Here is a 14341-nt window from a genome sequence, read left to right on the forward strand (position 1 = left end):
CTTTGAAGCCTGAGGTTCTAACCACTAGTGTCTCTGAGCAAACCATTCAGCCAGACAACGCATGTCTGCTGAGGTCTCATATCACGGCAGGTGTTATTCTGGGCCCTGGGGATACCATAGTGGACCAGACAGATAAGATATCTGTTTCAACAAACATATATCCAAGCAGAGGATACAGAAGGTACGTGGAGCCATGCATGAACAAATTCGTCCTCACAGGCAGTGACGAATGCCATGGAGAAAAGAGAACAAATAGAGGATGCCTTTTTTGGGAAGTGGAGATTCTTTAGATAGAGTGGTCCAGGAAGGCTCCTCTCAGCTGCGAATGGCATGGTAAGAAGGAGCCAAACAATGATTTGGAGGAGAGCGAGTCAGGGAGTGGGAGAAGCGTGTTCCAAGGGAATAGCTGGCTTCTTTGAGAGAACCTTGCCTTGAGGGCAGTGGCCAGAGAGTGAAGGTTCTCCCGCAGCACCAAGACCTTTGGTCTTTACAGAATAAAGATGCAAGATTGACTCTTGGCGGGGGAGGGAGAAGGGTGTCCGAGAAATGGATCAGGAGAGCTCATGGAAAAACCTATGATGTGTGCCGGTGCTTGGGCTTCTGGTTCTTTCTTTCTGTGGCAGTGTTGGGTCAGGATCAGCCCATGCGACAAGGAGAGATGTGTTTTAATGCCATTTCAGGGTCTGTGCCGATTGCCGGTGGCCCAATGGGTTTGTCTCATTAGCGAGAGATCCCGTGTGTGCTCTGGGCGGCCTTTCCTTTTTCCCAGGTTGAATGAGAGTCTTCGGTTGCTGTGGAGCATGAGAGGACGGGGCAGAGAAGTCCAAAGTCACTCCTGACAGCGGGGTGCCCCTTGTGGGTGTGCCGCCGAGCACCGTGAAGGTGTAAGTGCTGAGGGAAGGTGCAGAACCACAGCTCCCACAAAGTCAGGTGAAAGCTGAAACTCATCCGGTGAGACACGTGTGTGCTCCAGCCTCTGACCCTCAAGGGCTGGCCTGGGAAGTTCAGGAGGTTTCACTTAATGGGATGGATTTAAATAGGTGGGTATTCTTTCGGTTGGGAATCCAGGCCAAGGATGAGGAGAGGCAACGTGTCCCGTGAAAGAGCCAAGACCTGTCCTAGGAGAACTGCATCCAGTGCGGCTGTGCTACATTTTGTGCAATCTTGGGTCACAAGGATGGAGAGCTTGCAAGAGGCAATTGAGAAGGTAAATTGGGCCAGATTTAGGGCTGTGTCGGTTCTGATGCTGGAGAGGGTGATGGGACAGAAGTAAGCTGGTCAGGAAGATCAGTGGTTTTAAAAATGTTGAGCTCGTGGCACCATGGAAGAACCAGGGAGTGTTCTGAGTCTGGGGAAAGAGGCAGAATCCTATTATAGAGGGAATTTTGGGCATCTCCTAGTGGGAATTTCAGGTCAACAATAAAGACTTTTAGAAGTTCCTGTTGTGGCACAGCGGAAACGAATCTGACTAGTATCCAAGAGGATGCAGGTTTGATCCCTGGCCTCAATCAGTGGGCCAGGGATCCGGTGTTGCCGTGAGCTGTGATGTAGGTCACAGCCATGGCTCGGATCCCGAGTTGTTGCGGCTGTGGTGTAGGCTGGCAGCTGTAGCTCTGATGCAACCCCTAGCCTGGGAACCTCCATAAGCTATGGGTGTGGCCCTACAAAGCAAAAAACAAAAAACAAAAACAAAGACTTTTGCAGCTAGTAAGCCACAGGGGACAATGAAATCAGGCCCCTAAGGTGATGGCTTACGAACCCACAAATCTGGCCCCTCCTGAACAACGAAATAGGGCCAGTTCTGGTTCCAGTAGAAGGAGCCGCCAGTTTGGGCTTGGGAATACCGGGGGTGAGGAGGGGGCTCAGCTCTCTGCAGTGAAGCAGGAAGGTCACACGCTCCTCTTGGTGGCACCCCTCCTGCAGTCGCTGACCCCCCGACCCTCTTGCTGCCCATTTTTCTTGGGTGCTAAGTGATGGAAGACAGACAATTAAGCCGGAGCCGGAGCACCTCATCTGCTGTTAGTTTCCTTAATTGTATTTCCTACACATTCTTTTATAAATAGACTTAAGCAAGACACTATGTTCTTTAATGTGTGCATTTCTGTTGCTATGGAAACAGTTCCTTTTATCACCCCCATCCCTCCCCAAAGCTTAGCCATAAAGTAGAAGGTAGCACCTGTTTTTTTTCAGGCAGGTGAATTATCTACTAATGCGTGTTTTCTCAGAAGGTTGCTGTGAGGGGGTGGGAATAACCTGCTGATGGCATCTCTTTAAGAAAACCACCAGATGAGGGCCTGCGACTTCTAGAAGCTTCAATCTATCTTTGCCAACCCTTGAAGTGATAGACTCATTCCATAGATTCCTAGCCTGTTGGAACTGGAGAGGGTCTTTCGAGAGATCATTCTTGCAACAATAATTAAAACCCACCTTAGACTCTGCATTCAATGCACGCATTAGTTTCTAAAGGGATTCTTTAATTAAATTATTTTTTTTCAAAAACAGTTCCTAAACCCCTGTACTGAGCTAGGCAGACACAGGTAATCATCTGAAAACACTACAGATGCCTGTCACATGGAAGGGACTCAGCAAATAGTTCCGTGAATGAATGAAGGGGTCTCTGTGATCTAGCAACACCTACCACTCTCTTTCCTCCTCCCCAGGCTGGCTTTTCAGAGTAGGGCATTGCCGTTGCATTTTCTACCTTTGGGTGAAAAAAACTTACAATGTTTATCAAAATTACAATTACAGCTGAAGAGTTACGATAAAAACAGTTGACACCTGTCCAGGGCACAGAATGTCATATATTTTTTTTTTTTTTTTTTTTTTTTTTTTAGTTGTTGTTGTTGCTATTTCTTGGGCTGCTCCCGCGGCATATGGAGGTTCCCAGGCTAGGGGTTGAATCGGAGCTGGAGCCACCGGCCTACGCCAGAGCCACAGCAACGCGGGATCCGACCTGCGCCTGCAACCTACACCACAGCTCAGGGCAACGCCGGATCATTAACCCACTGAGCAAGGGCAGGGACCGAACCCACAACCTCATGGTTCCTAGTCGGATTCGTTAACCACTGCGCCACGACGGGAACTCCAGAATGTCATATGTTAAATAAAAAGTGCCTCTAGTACCATTTAATACAAGGGCAGAACAAAATTTCTATTCTTTCCCATAAATATTTATTTTTTGGAATCTAAAATGTGGTAGGAATTTTTAACATAATTGATAAATTTGAGATACAGATTCACAAGGTGTTGTAAGAAATAATACAAACATTCCTTCCTCACTTCATCCAGTTTCCCTCAATAACATTTTGAAAAACTATATTTTTTTTCTTTTGCTTTTTAGGGCTGCACCTGGAAGTTCCCAGGCTAGGGGTTGAATTGGAGCTGTCCCTGGGCTATGCCACAGCCACAACAACGTGGGATCCGAGCCACATTTGCAACCTACACCACAGCTCACAGCAACACTGGGTCCTTAACCCACTGAGCAAGGCAGGGGATCGAACTGCATCTCATGGATACTAGCTGGGTTTATTACTGCTGAGCCGTGACAGGGACTCCCGAAAAACCATAGTTTAATATCAAAACCAGGTACTGACATTCATATAATCCACCAATATTACTTACATTCTTGCCAATTTTACTTGGATGCTTTTATGTGTTTGTGTGTATTAAGTTCTATGCAATGTTAGCAGCTAACTGGGTTGTTAATAGCTATCACAGTCAAGATCCTGACTGCAAAGACTTCTGTTTCTCTGCTGTGACCCAGTCCCATCCCTCCTGCCCTCTCCTCACCCCGTCTCTAAGCCCTGGTAATTCAACCACGGATGCATCCTCCATCTCTAGAATTTTCAACAAATATTTCTTGAGCACTCATTCTGTGCCAGTCTGTCTTCCAGGTGCCAGGGGAATGGGAGCAAAAGCACAACAGGAAGTTCTCATGGGAGTTCCCGCTGTGGCATAGTGGGTTAAGAATCCGACTGCAACAGCTCAGGTCTCTGCAGTGGGTTTGATCTCTGGCAGTGGGTTAAAGGATCTGGCATTGCCATGGCTGTGGGATGGGTCACAACTGTGGTGTAGGTCACAGCTGCAGCCTGGATTCAATCCCTGGGCAAGGAACTTCCATATGTGGTGGGTATAGCCATAAAAAAAGTTCCCATGGACTCCAAGAAGGGCTAGTAGACAAGAAAATACAAACCATGTATGCTTCTATATATAACTATAGAATACATAGAAGGTGAAAAGGGAAAAATATCATCATGGAAAGGGTCCAGGCAGAGCCACTGATGGAGTTACAAGTGTAAATAGGATTTTCAGGGAAGAGCTCTTACTGGAACAGAAAAGTTGAAGGAATTGTGGGCGGATACAAAGAGATCTTGGGAACTGTGTTCCGGGAAGAGGGAACAGCATGTGCAAAGGCCCTGAGGCAGGAGTCTGCTCACATCTTTGAGTCACCACAAGGAGTCCAGGTGACTGAGATGGAGGGAAAACAAGAGATGAGAAGGGAACGTGGGCAGACCAGGAAAGTAGGGCCTCGTGGGCCTTCATAAGGACTTTGACTTTGAACAAGATAGAATTCTTGGGGATTCTGCAGGCAGGAGTAACATGGTCCAACTGGTGTTTTAACAGAATCATACTGGCTGCTGTGTGGAGAGTTAACTCTAGGGGGCAAGCAGGGTACTCATGGGACCATTAGGAAGGTCAGTCATTGTCATCAAATAAACGAAACCCATCTTTCTTTTTTCTCTCTTTACCTGTCTCTATGGATCTCGCCCAGAGCCCATATCATGGGAACTTAGAAAGACTCCACTACTGTCAGTGAGTGCAGTTAGCCTGGAGAGAGAGCCGCCATCCCCTTTAGCTGTGCCCCAAACGTCCCCAACAGAGGAGACTCGATCTTGATGCATGTTTGCTCCATCAAGGTGGACGGTACCCTGAGAGCTGCCTCGGCTGGAAGATTTAGAATAATCGTCCTTCTGTAGGTGTACAGCTGGCAAGGAGCTGGGTGACAGGGAAAAAAGAGCGAGAGCGAGAAATGGTGTTTAAATCAGGAGCCACCCTACAAATTGAAATTAGTTAAATTCAGTCAATCGCAGACTGATTTTCTGTTATGGGATGCAAACGCTCTGAGGCTCAGTCAATTGAAACCCTGTTTTGGAGTAAGCCTGTTATGGATGGATCTGCTGTTCTATTATTAAAAGAAATGGATCTATTCCGAGTGTAACATACGTAACACTAAAAGCCCACTTGGTGGATGCACATGATTTTTTTTTTTTTTAAATCACGGAGGAGCTGGAACTAAATTCCGGAGAAATTCAGAGACCTGCAGGTTTTTTTTTTTTTTATGGCGCATCATCTTAGATATGACATGATTACCTTATTTTACTGGTTTGGAAACTGAGATGCAGAGGGCCAGCAAATGGCCCGAGGTGGGCTAATCCTTGCAGGAACGATTCCAGAGATGTTCATGGCTTCCTGAAGTGAAGGTGAGTCCTCCCTCACGTCACAGTCCAGCGTGGGCAGGCAAGGGCTCTGCTCTATACAGCCCCTTGGGAACCCGGGCTCCTTCCACCTTGTGGCGCCTCCCTGTTTCAGGTCCTCAGAGACATCTCCGTTTAGCTGGAGAAAGAGGGTGAAAAGACCACATTGGTAGTAAGAGCCAGAGCTGGGGCCAGGTAATCGAACATCAGAAAAGAGGAGAAATGCCCAGTGCGTGTTAATTTCCCCCTCTCCCCCCATCTTCCCATCCCCCCATCTCTCTTCCTTAATCCTCCCTCTCCCTCCACTTGGCACATTTCACAGATACCTGGGCAGCACTACTAGATGCCAGAGGTGCGGGAAGATTCAAGCTGAGACCTGCACAGATGCTCAAGACCCAGTTTGGTCTCGTTTTAAAGATAAGACATAAAGTACTTAGAACAGAAGTGAGAAATGCCCCAAGGGTGATGCAGTGTGCAGTGGCGAGGGCGTGAGGGAGGAGCAGAGGGCTGGGTTAAATTCTGACGGCATCCTGTGCCCAGCTGTGGGCTGCTTGACTCTGACCTACTTCCCCTCTCTGAGCTTATTTCTGTACCTCTAAGGTGGGGACAGCGAGACTTGCGGGGGGATAGTGCGGCCATGGAATGAGTGTTTCAAGAAGGCAGCTACAGTATGTCGCTATGCTCCACACATGCATTCCTCCTCTTCTTTGCCCGAGGGAGGACTGGAGCGATCCACAGGAGGGGAAGATAACTTTTTCTGGGTGATGGGGAGAAGGCTGGTGATGCAAGTGGCATGTGAGCTGGATCCTGGCTACCATACAAATTAGGACAGGTTTGGGGGCTTCACAAAAAGAAATTGATTTTCTCATGGTTTGGGAGGCCAGAATCAAGGTTTTGGCAGAGCAGAACTCCCTGGAAAGAACTCATGGAAAATCCATGCCTTCATCTGCCTCTGGTGGTGCCAGATGTTCCTTGCCTTGGAAAAAGCATAACTCCAATCTCTGACTCCATATTTATATGGCATTGCCCCCTTTGTGTCTCTGTTTCATAAATCTCTCTTTTCTCTTATAGGAGTTACTGGCCATTTGAATTTTGTTGTTGTTATTCTTTTTAGGGCCGCACCTGAGGCATATGGAAGTTCCCAGGCTGGGGTGGAATTGGAGCTGTAGCTGTCAGCCTACTCCATAGCCACAGCAATGCCAGATCTGAGCCTCTCTGTGACCTACCCTGCAGCTCATGGCAACGCAGGTTCCTTAACCCACTGAGCAAGGCTAGGGATCGAACTTGCATTCTCATGGATGCTAGTCAAATTCATTTCCACTGAGCCATGATGGGAACTCCCCGGTCTTTTGACTTAGAGTCCACCTTAAATCCAGGGTAATAGCATCTTGAAATCCTTAGTCTAATCATAGCTGCAAAGACCCTCTTTCCATATAAAGCCACATTTATAAATACCAGAGGTTAGGACTTGGATGTATCATTTTGGGGGCCACCCTTCAACCCACCACAATCACCAGCTTGATAAACAATCTATCCCCTCACTGTAATGGGATATTTGAGGGTTAGCCCTGGGCTGCAGTGAAAATTCTATACCCACAATGTAGCGACTTGGGCCATGGTGTGTTAGTTTTCTATTTCTGCTGTAATAAGTTAACACAAACTTGGTCATTTATTTTATTTTTAATTTTTTAAAATATTTTTGCTTTTTTTTAGGGCCATACCCGTGGCACATGGAGGTTCCCAGGCTAGGGCCTGAATCAGAGCTACGGCTGCCGGCCTACCCCATAAGCCACAGCAACACAAGATCTGCACACATCTGTGACCTACACCACAGCTCACGGCAACACCAGATCCTTAACCCACTGAGCAAGGCCAGGGATCGAACCCGCAACCTCATGATTATTAGTCAGATTCTTTTCCGCTGCACCACAATGGGAACTCTGAAACTTAGGAGTTGAAATAACACAAATTTATTTTATTTATTTATTTGTATTTTTCTTAACTGAGGCATGTAGCAGCTTGATGTGGGATCTCAATTTCCAGACCAAGGGTTGAACCCAGGCCACAGCAGTGACAATGCTGAGTGCTGACCACCAGACCACCAGGGAACTCCCAGTACAAATTTATTATCTTTCACTTCTGGGGGGTCAGAAATCTGAAATGGGCTAAATCAAGGTGCCAGCTTGTCCATGTTCCTTCTGAGAGCTCTAGAGGAGACTCCGTTCCCTTGACTTTTCCAGCTTCTAGAAGCGCTTCAATGCCTTGGCTCATAAACCCTTCATCCAAGCTCAGTGTCGGCAGCACAGCATCACAACTCTCTCTCGGACTCTCACCCTCCTGCCTCTTGAGAGTTGGGCCTGTAGGGATCATCCAGGGTGACCTCTCATCTCTGCCGAGTTCCTTTTGCTGTGTAAGGTAACGCATTTGCAGGTTCTGGGGATCAGGACATGGATATTTTTTGCAGGGTGGGGTGTAGCATTATTCTTTATACAGCACGTGGTGAGACTGTTTTTTACGGAATTCTCATGTTACAAAATTCCTTGTGCTGACCTGGAGCAGAGTGAGAGTATCATGTTGTGCTTTAATATCTTCAGGATCTTGGTTGGGTACCACTCAGATGCCCAGCAAAATGCCTTTGCTTCTCTCTCTTTTTTTTTTTTTTTTTTTTTTTTTTGTCTTTTGTCTTTTGTTGTTGTTGTTGCTATTTCTTGGGCCGCTCCCGCGGCATATGGAGGTTCCCAGGCTAGGGGTTGAATCGGAGCTGGAGCCACCGGCCTATGCCAGAGCCACAGCAACGCTGGATCCGAGCCGCGTCTGCAACCTACACCACAGCTCACGGCAACGCCGGATCGTTAACCCACTGAGCAAGGGCAGGGACCGAACCCGCAACCTCATGGTTCCTAGTCGGATTCGTTAACCACTGCGCCACAACGGGAACTCCGCCTTTGCTTTTCTTACATTAACCCACGTGGAGGAAAAGTACAGGGCAGGTGTGTTACCACCTGCCAATCATCCATTCCCCAATTCGCTAATCTTGGAAATTCCATATGGTGGATCTTTATTTCTTTCACTGAAGTCTTTGCTTATTTTTATTTTATTATTTTATTTTATTTTTTCTTTTTATGACCACATCTGTGACATATGGAGGTTTCTGGGCTAGGGGTGGAATTGGAGCTGCAGCTGAGGCCTATGACACAGCAACGCCGATCCTATCCACATCTGCAACCTACCCCATAGCTTGCGGTAATGCTCATCCTTAACCCACTGATCGAGGCCAGGGATGGAATCCAAATCCTCACGGACACTTTGCTGGGTTCTTAACCTGGGGAGCCGCAGTGGGAACTCTGTGGCTTTGATTCTTTTAAAACAATGTGTGAGGAAAAAAAAATGAGGAGGAGAGAAGGAGTGAAACTATTCATTATTATAAGTTGTTTACATCAGAATGAGGCAGTTTTTGATTATGTTTGTTGTTGAGAAAAAAATAGATGGCGATAAGAAGGGGCTAAGAGGACTTGGAGTGTGCAGTTGTGTACAAGGAATAGAATCCGTCAGGCCAGGCTCCGTGGGGAGTGGGTTTGCGTGGGTATAGAAGCTGGAGAAAGGGAGCTTCAAATGTGAGGCGGGGAGGCTGAAGGTGAAATAGCTTTTGCCTTTTTTTGGCCATGCCCATGGCATGTGGAAGTTCCCTGGCCAGGGATCAAACTCCAGCCACAGCAGTAACCTAAGCCACAGCAGTGATGACACTGAGTCCTTAACCACTAGGCCACCAGGGAACTCCCTATCTTTTACGAATATAGTCTCTACCCACCAGCCCCGCTCTCTGGCTTTTATGGGTTTTTTTGCCCAGGACTTCTCCTTATGCTCATGGAGAGTTAATACACCATCATCCAAAGTCTCACTGTGGATGTGCAGTGAGGATTCTCTTAACTGCTATGCCCATCGCCATCGAAAGCCCTCTAGTGGAGAGGGTCTGAACAACTCTGGAAACAAATCCAGGTCTCTGGAACTTTATTCAGGGTGGAAGGGATGGACCCTTGGGGAGAGGACTCTTGGGGTGGGTGCCTCCCTATAGGATTACCCAGGCGAAGGGCCCCAAGCCATCTCTGTGCATTCCTCAGGATCTTTCTCTCTCTGCAACATGTTGGGGTGCAACCTCAGGGCTGCACGGGTGGGAACAAAACACTCCTTACTGAGCTGGTTTTGCAGGGCTAGCGCATGGAGGGCTGCAGGCCGAGAGATAAATTGGATTAAGGATAGTATTTTCTTTTAGCAGCACACAAGGGAGCTATAGGCCAGGGTAGGTTTTCTGGTTCTCCCGTGTTAGACCTGAATGTTCAATGTGGGATGAGCAAAGGATGATTTTGAGGGACCAGCAAAAAGTGGCCCAAAGTTATCACTGTATTGTCTCCAGCCAGAATATGAAGTACTGGGAACTCTACTAGTTTGCTCAGGCTGCCCTAGCATAATACCAGACTGGGTGGTTTAAACAGAAACAATGTATTTTCTCCCAGTTCTGGAGGCTGGAAGTCTAAGATCAAGGTATCAGGGAGTTCCCTTTGTGGCTCAGCGGTAATGAACCTGACTAGTACCCATAAGGACTGGGGTTCAATCCCTGGCCTCCCTCAGTGGGTTAAGGATCCAGCATTACTGTGTGCTGCCATGTAAGTCATAGACAAGGCTCAGATCCCGCATCGCTGTGGCTCTGGTGTAGGCTGGGGGCTCCAGCTTCGATTCGACCCCCAGCCTGGGAATCTCCATATGTCATGGGTGTGGCCCTAAAGAGACAAAAATAAATAAATTTTAAAAAAAGGTATCAGCAAAGTTGGTTTCTCCTGAGACTTCTCTCCATGGCTTGCAGATGGCAGCCTTCCAGCTACGTCCCCACAGGGCCTTTCCTCTGTGCCCACACTCCTAGTGTTTCTCTCTCTTCTTCTAAGGACACTAATCCTATTGGATCAGGACCCCACGCTTCTGACCTCCTGCCTCCTTAAAGGCTCTGTTTCCAAATACATTGGGGATTAGGGTTCAATACATTAATGGGGGGTATAGGTCAGTCCATAAGGAGGATCATGTTTCTTCGTGGAAATACTCAAGGAGAAACATAGAACTTCTGGGAAAATGTACCTATTTGGAAAAACAACCCACTGAAGACAAATGTCCTTCTCCATGGACCCATATACTGTCTAGCCCAAGTACCTACTGCGAAAAATACACACCAGGAAGAATTCTCGCTAAAAATGCTTCCTAGGAAAAATATTCTCTGGGAAAAATGGTAATTATGAAAATGCTCACTATAAAAATATTCACAGAGAAAAGTATCCATGGGGTGGGGGGACATCATTGCAAAAAGCAGGGAGGGGGTAAGGATAAGCTCTGGGGGCATAGCCTTTCTGGGAAAAATACCTACAAGAAAATTTTTACCAGGAGAAATGACCACTCAAAAAATATGCACAAGGAAGAAAATATCCTGGGGAAAAAAACACACCTAGTATTTAAAACACCTACAGAAACATATCCTGAATGAAACACATAGTCCCTGGAAAATTATGCTTGGGAAAATTATATTCATCAGAAAAATAGCCTTGACAGCATACCTACGGTGAAAAAGAGGAAAGTGTCATTTATTTTGAGTACATAATGTGTCATACATTCTTCTAAGAGTTTCATGTCTGTTAGCTCACTTGAAGCGCATAAATGCTGTTTGGTGGGCACTCTTTTATGCCCTATTTTATATATGAGGGAACAGAGGCATAGAGAGTTCAGTAACTTGCTCAAAGTTGCACAGGAAATAAATGACAGCCCCAGCTTTGAACTCAACCAAGAATCCATTCATTCATTTGCTGAGCACTTAGCATTGTGTTAGGCAATGGGGTCTTAAATCTCAGTTTTGGTTTGTTTTCATTTTAGGGCTGCGCCATTGATGTTTGTAAGTTTCCAGGCTAGGGGTCAAATCAGAGCTTCAACTGCTGGTCTATACCACAGCCACAGCCACATGGGAGCCAAGCTGTGTCTGTGAACTACACCACAGCTCATGGCAACGCTAGATCCTTAACCCACTGAGTGGCCAGGGATCGAACTTGCGTCCTCATGGATAATAGTCAGATTCGTTTCCACTGAGCCAGGATGGGAACTCAAAACTGAGATTTAAGGAGTTCCTGTGGTAAGGCACTTGAGCCCCTTAGCCTGGGAACCTCCATATGCTAAGGGTGCAGCCCTAAAAAGACAAAAAGAAAAAAAAATCTCAGCTTTAAGAAATGAACAAGGGACACAGATTCCTAAGTGGTCAATGAGATTATAGTGGAGTGATCCTTTATACATTTGTATTCACCTTGGAAATCGCAGTAAATATTTCCACCAGCCTGAAGTTCCTCTGTGGGCTTATAAAAGAAGCTACTTTCCTGGTCCTGTAGTAAACCAGCTTCCGTGGGAATAACACCCCTGGGAAAACATGAACATCCAGGAGAATACTCAACAGTGCATTGGGAAACACAGTTCCCAGGGCAGAGTTAATACAAACACGTACCTCTGGGGGGTACTTCTTTGGAACCTAGTCTGGTCTCTCCATTGTCAAGTCTGGGTCTTTGCTCTTGACCATATGAACCCAGCCAAGATGGTCAAGTCACGCCATGACCTGGCTAGTGAGGCCAAATGGGCTGCAGGAGCTTTGCTGCAAAAGGGGCACTGGCTGGACTCTAGAGGAATTCTGAATGCTCTTGATTTTTGAAAACTTTTACCTTTATGTGGTATAACGCCACCAATATGTTCACTCCATGGGTTCAAGTCGCTGTCTGTGTAGTTCATCTCAGTATTCTCAATGCGTGGAAAAAATCTGTGCTCAATAAATAAACATTTTGTTGAAGAAATATTGACAATTGAATGGCAAGCTGTCAACTGAGCAGTTCCCAGTGTGGCTCAGTGGTTAATGAACCCAGCTAGTATCCATGAGGATACAGGTTCGATCCCTGGCCTTGATCAGTGGGTTAAGGATCCAGCATTGCCGTAGGCTGTCGTGTAGATGGCAGACATGGCTCGGATCCCGAGTTGCTGTGTGTGGTGTAGGCTGGCAGCTATATCTCCGATTCAACCTCTAACCTGGGAACCTCCATATGCCGAGGAGGTGGCCCTAAAAATACAAAAAAGACAAAAAAAAAAAAAAAGGTATCAACTGAGTAAATGCAAGAGTCAGACATTTCAATCCCAGTGTTGCCATTTCCTGGCTGTGCTCCCTTGGCTAAATTACTTGGGCACTGAGCCTCAGTTTCTTCATCTGGGCAGTGGGGACAATAATATTTTTCTCCTGTGGTTTTGTTAAGCAAGATGCAGAAAGGCAGAAATAAAAAGGTGCTTATCTGGGGGTTGATAGGGCTGCAGGCTGGAAAGCAGAGATTCAAGAATCACTTGAACTCTGTTTGTTCTGCTGGACTTTAAAATAAAGGAAGCTTACAAAGGCGAAAACCATAAGGTCACAGTTAGTTACATATATTCTTTGTCAAGAATTGTGACTGTGGCTAGGATTGGTTGGGGAAGGAAATGGTTACCTTGTTGCTAGGGGAGGTCTTTGAGACACAAGGTTGCAGCTACCAGATGTGCTAAAAATGGCTGGCGATATCCCTGGCTTTGGTACAGTTCAGAAAGTTCAGGTTCTCAATGGTGCAGGGACATTGTGTGTCTGAGGCCAGATGCTCCATGGCTGCCCGATTCCATTCTGTATGCCTGAACTTGGGTTACTCCGTTATGATTTCAATCTGTCATCAGGTTATTGGGGGAGCTGATGATATAATGCCTGTCAAATACTCAGGGTAGTGCCTGACCCATGGTAGATGGTCAAGAAATAATTGGAATTAATCCCTTCCTTCATGAACTGTCCAGGCAGGTGGGTCATCCCCCAGCCCATTCTGCCTCCCAAAATTCCAGATTGGAGGCCAGGGCCCCAGAAAGGCTGATTATTTAAGTCCAGAATCTGCAACTCCAGTTTTCTTTCTCCTCTGTCGTCTCTCGAGAACATGTGTGCTGTAGGGTTCCATCTGCTTCGGTAATAAAACATAAATTATTAAAACCATAAAATATTGATGCACTGTTTTATAAAACAGAGGGACTTTAATGTATTGATTATGAATTGAGAAAGCCTTAATGAGCTTCAGGAGGCAAAATAATTGGGAAGCGATGGTGGGTTGATTGCCTCCTGTGTCCCTGAATGAGAAGCAGTTATGAGACGAGGTTCCTCGGGTCCCATTTTGCATCACTGTCATCTAGCATTTTTGCCACCGTTGCTTTAAAACCTACATTTTCTGGCACAATAGATGCCACCCAAAGAGAAAGAGTGGGGGGGAGGGGGAATAAAACCTTCTTGTTAAAAAGCAACAAAGTATTCTGGTTGGAAACTTACTTGCTTTGTTTTTCTCCCTGGGTGGTACCCATAGAATCTGGAAACTGACCCACAGAGGGGATGCATCTTGTCCACCACCTCACAGCTCACTGGGGTCACGACTTAGCCTGGCACCCAGCGCCCCTGACTCTTGTGCTGGCGATTCTGCTTCTTCCATATCCTACGAGGGGCTTTTGGACGGTGAGTGCTGTTCAAAGATGGAGCAGGCTTCTGCTGGGTTTTGTCTTGGTGAGTGGTGAGACCTCCATCATTGGCAGTATGGAAGACAGACTGGATCACCTCTTGACCTCTTGGAAGGGGATTTGAAATTCTGTGGAGTGATGTGGCTGTTCCCTCATCCATCCACCCTGGCCTGCTGATCTTCAGATTCTCCCAGGTAAGTCCCGGGCTGGCAACTTTAGACAGAGCGGCATCTTGAAGATTCTCCACAATGTTGAGGGAAGGGAAGAGTCTGCTGTATCTGCTTAAACCCAACAGCCCT

The 14341-nt window shown here is 46.7% G+C and overlaps 1 long non-coding RNA gene across 2 annotated transcripts in view; it reads left to right on the forward strand.

Moving 5' to 3' along the window:
- Positions 1-14341, forward strand: part of LOC106507469 — a 129116-nt gene that overhangs the window by 5549 nt on the left and 109226 nt on the right. For both annotated transcript variants that reach the window (XR_002341049.1, XR_002341048.1), the window contains exon 3: positions 13895-14236. This is a non-coding gene — a long non-coding RNA (uncharacterized LOC106507469). The remainder of the gene's footprint in view (positions 1-13894; positions 14237-14341) is intronic.

This window comes from Sus scrofa, unplaced genomic scaffold (genome assembly GCF_000003025.6).
Source record: "Sus scrofa isolate TJ Tabasco breed Duroc unplaced genomic scaffold, Sscrofa11.1 Contig1878, whole genome shotgun sequence".
Classification (NCBI taxonomy): domain Eukaryota; kingdom Metazoa; phylum Chordata; class Mammalia; order Artiodactyla; family Suidae; genus Sus; species Sus scrofa.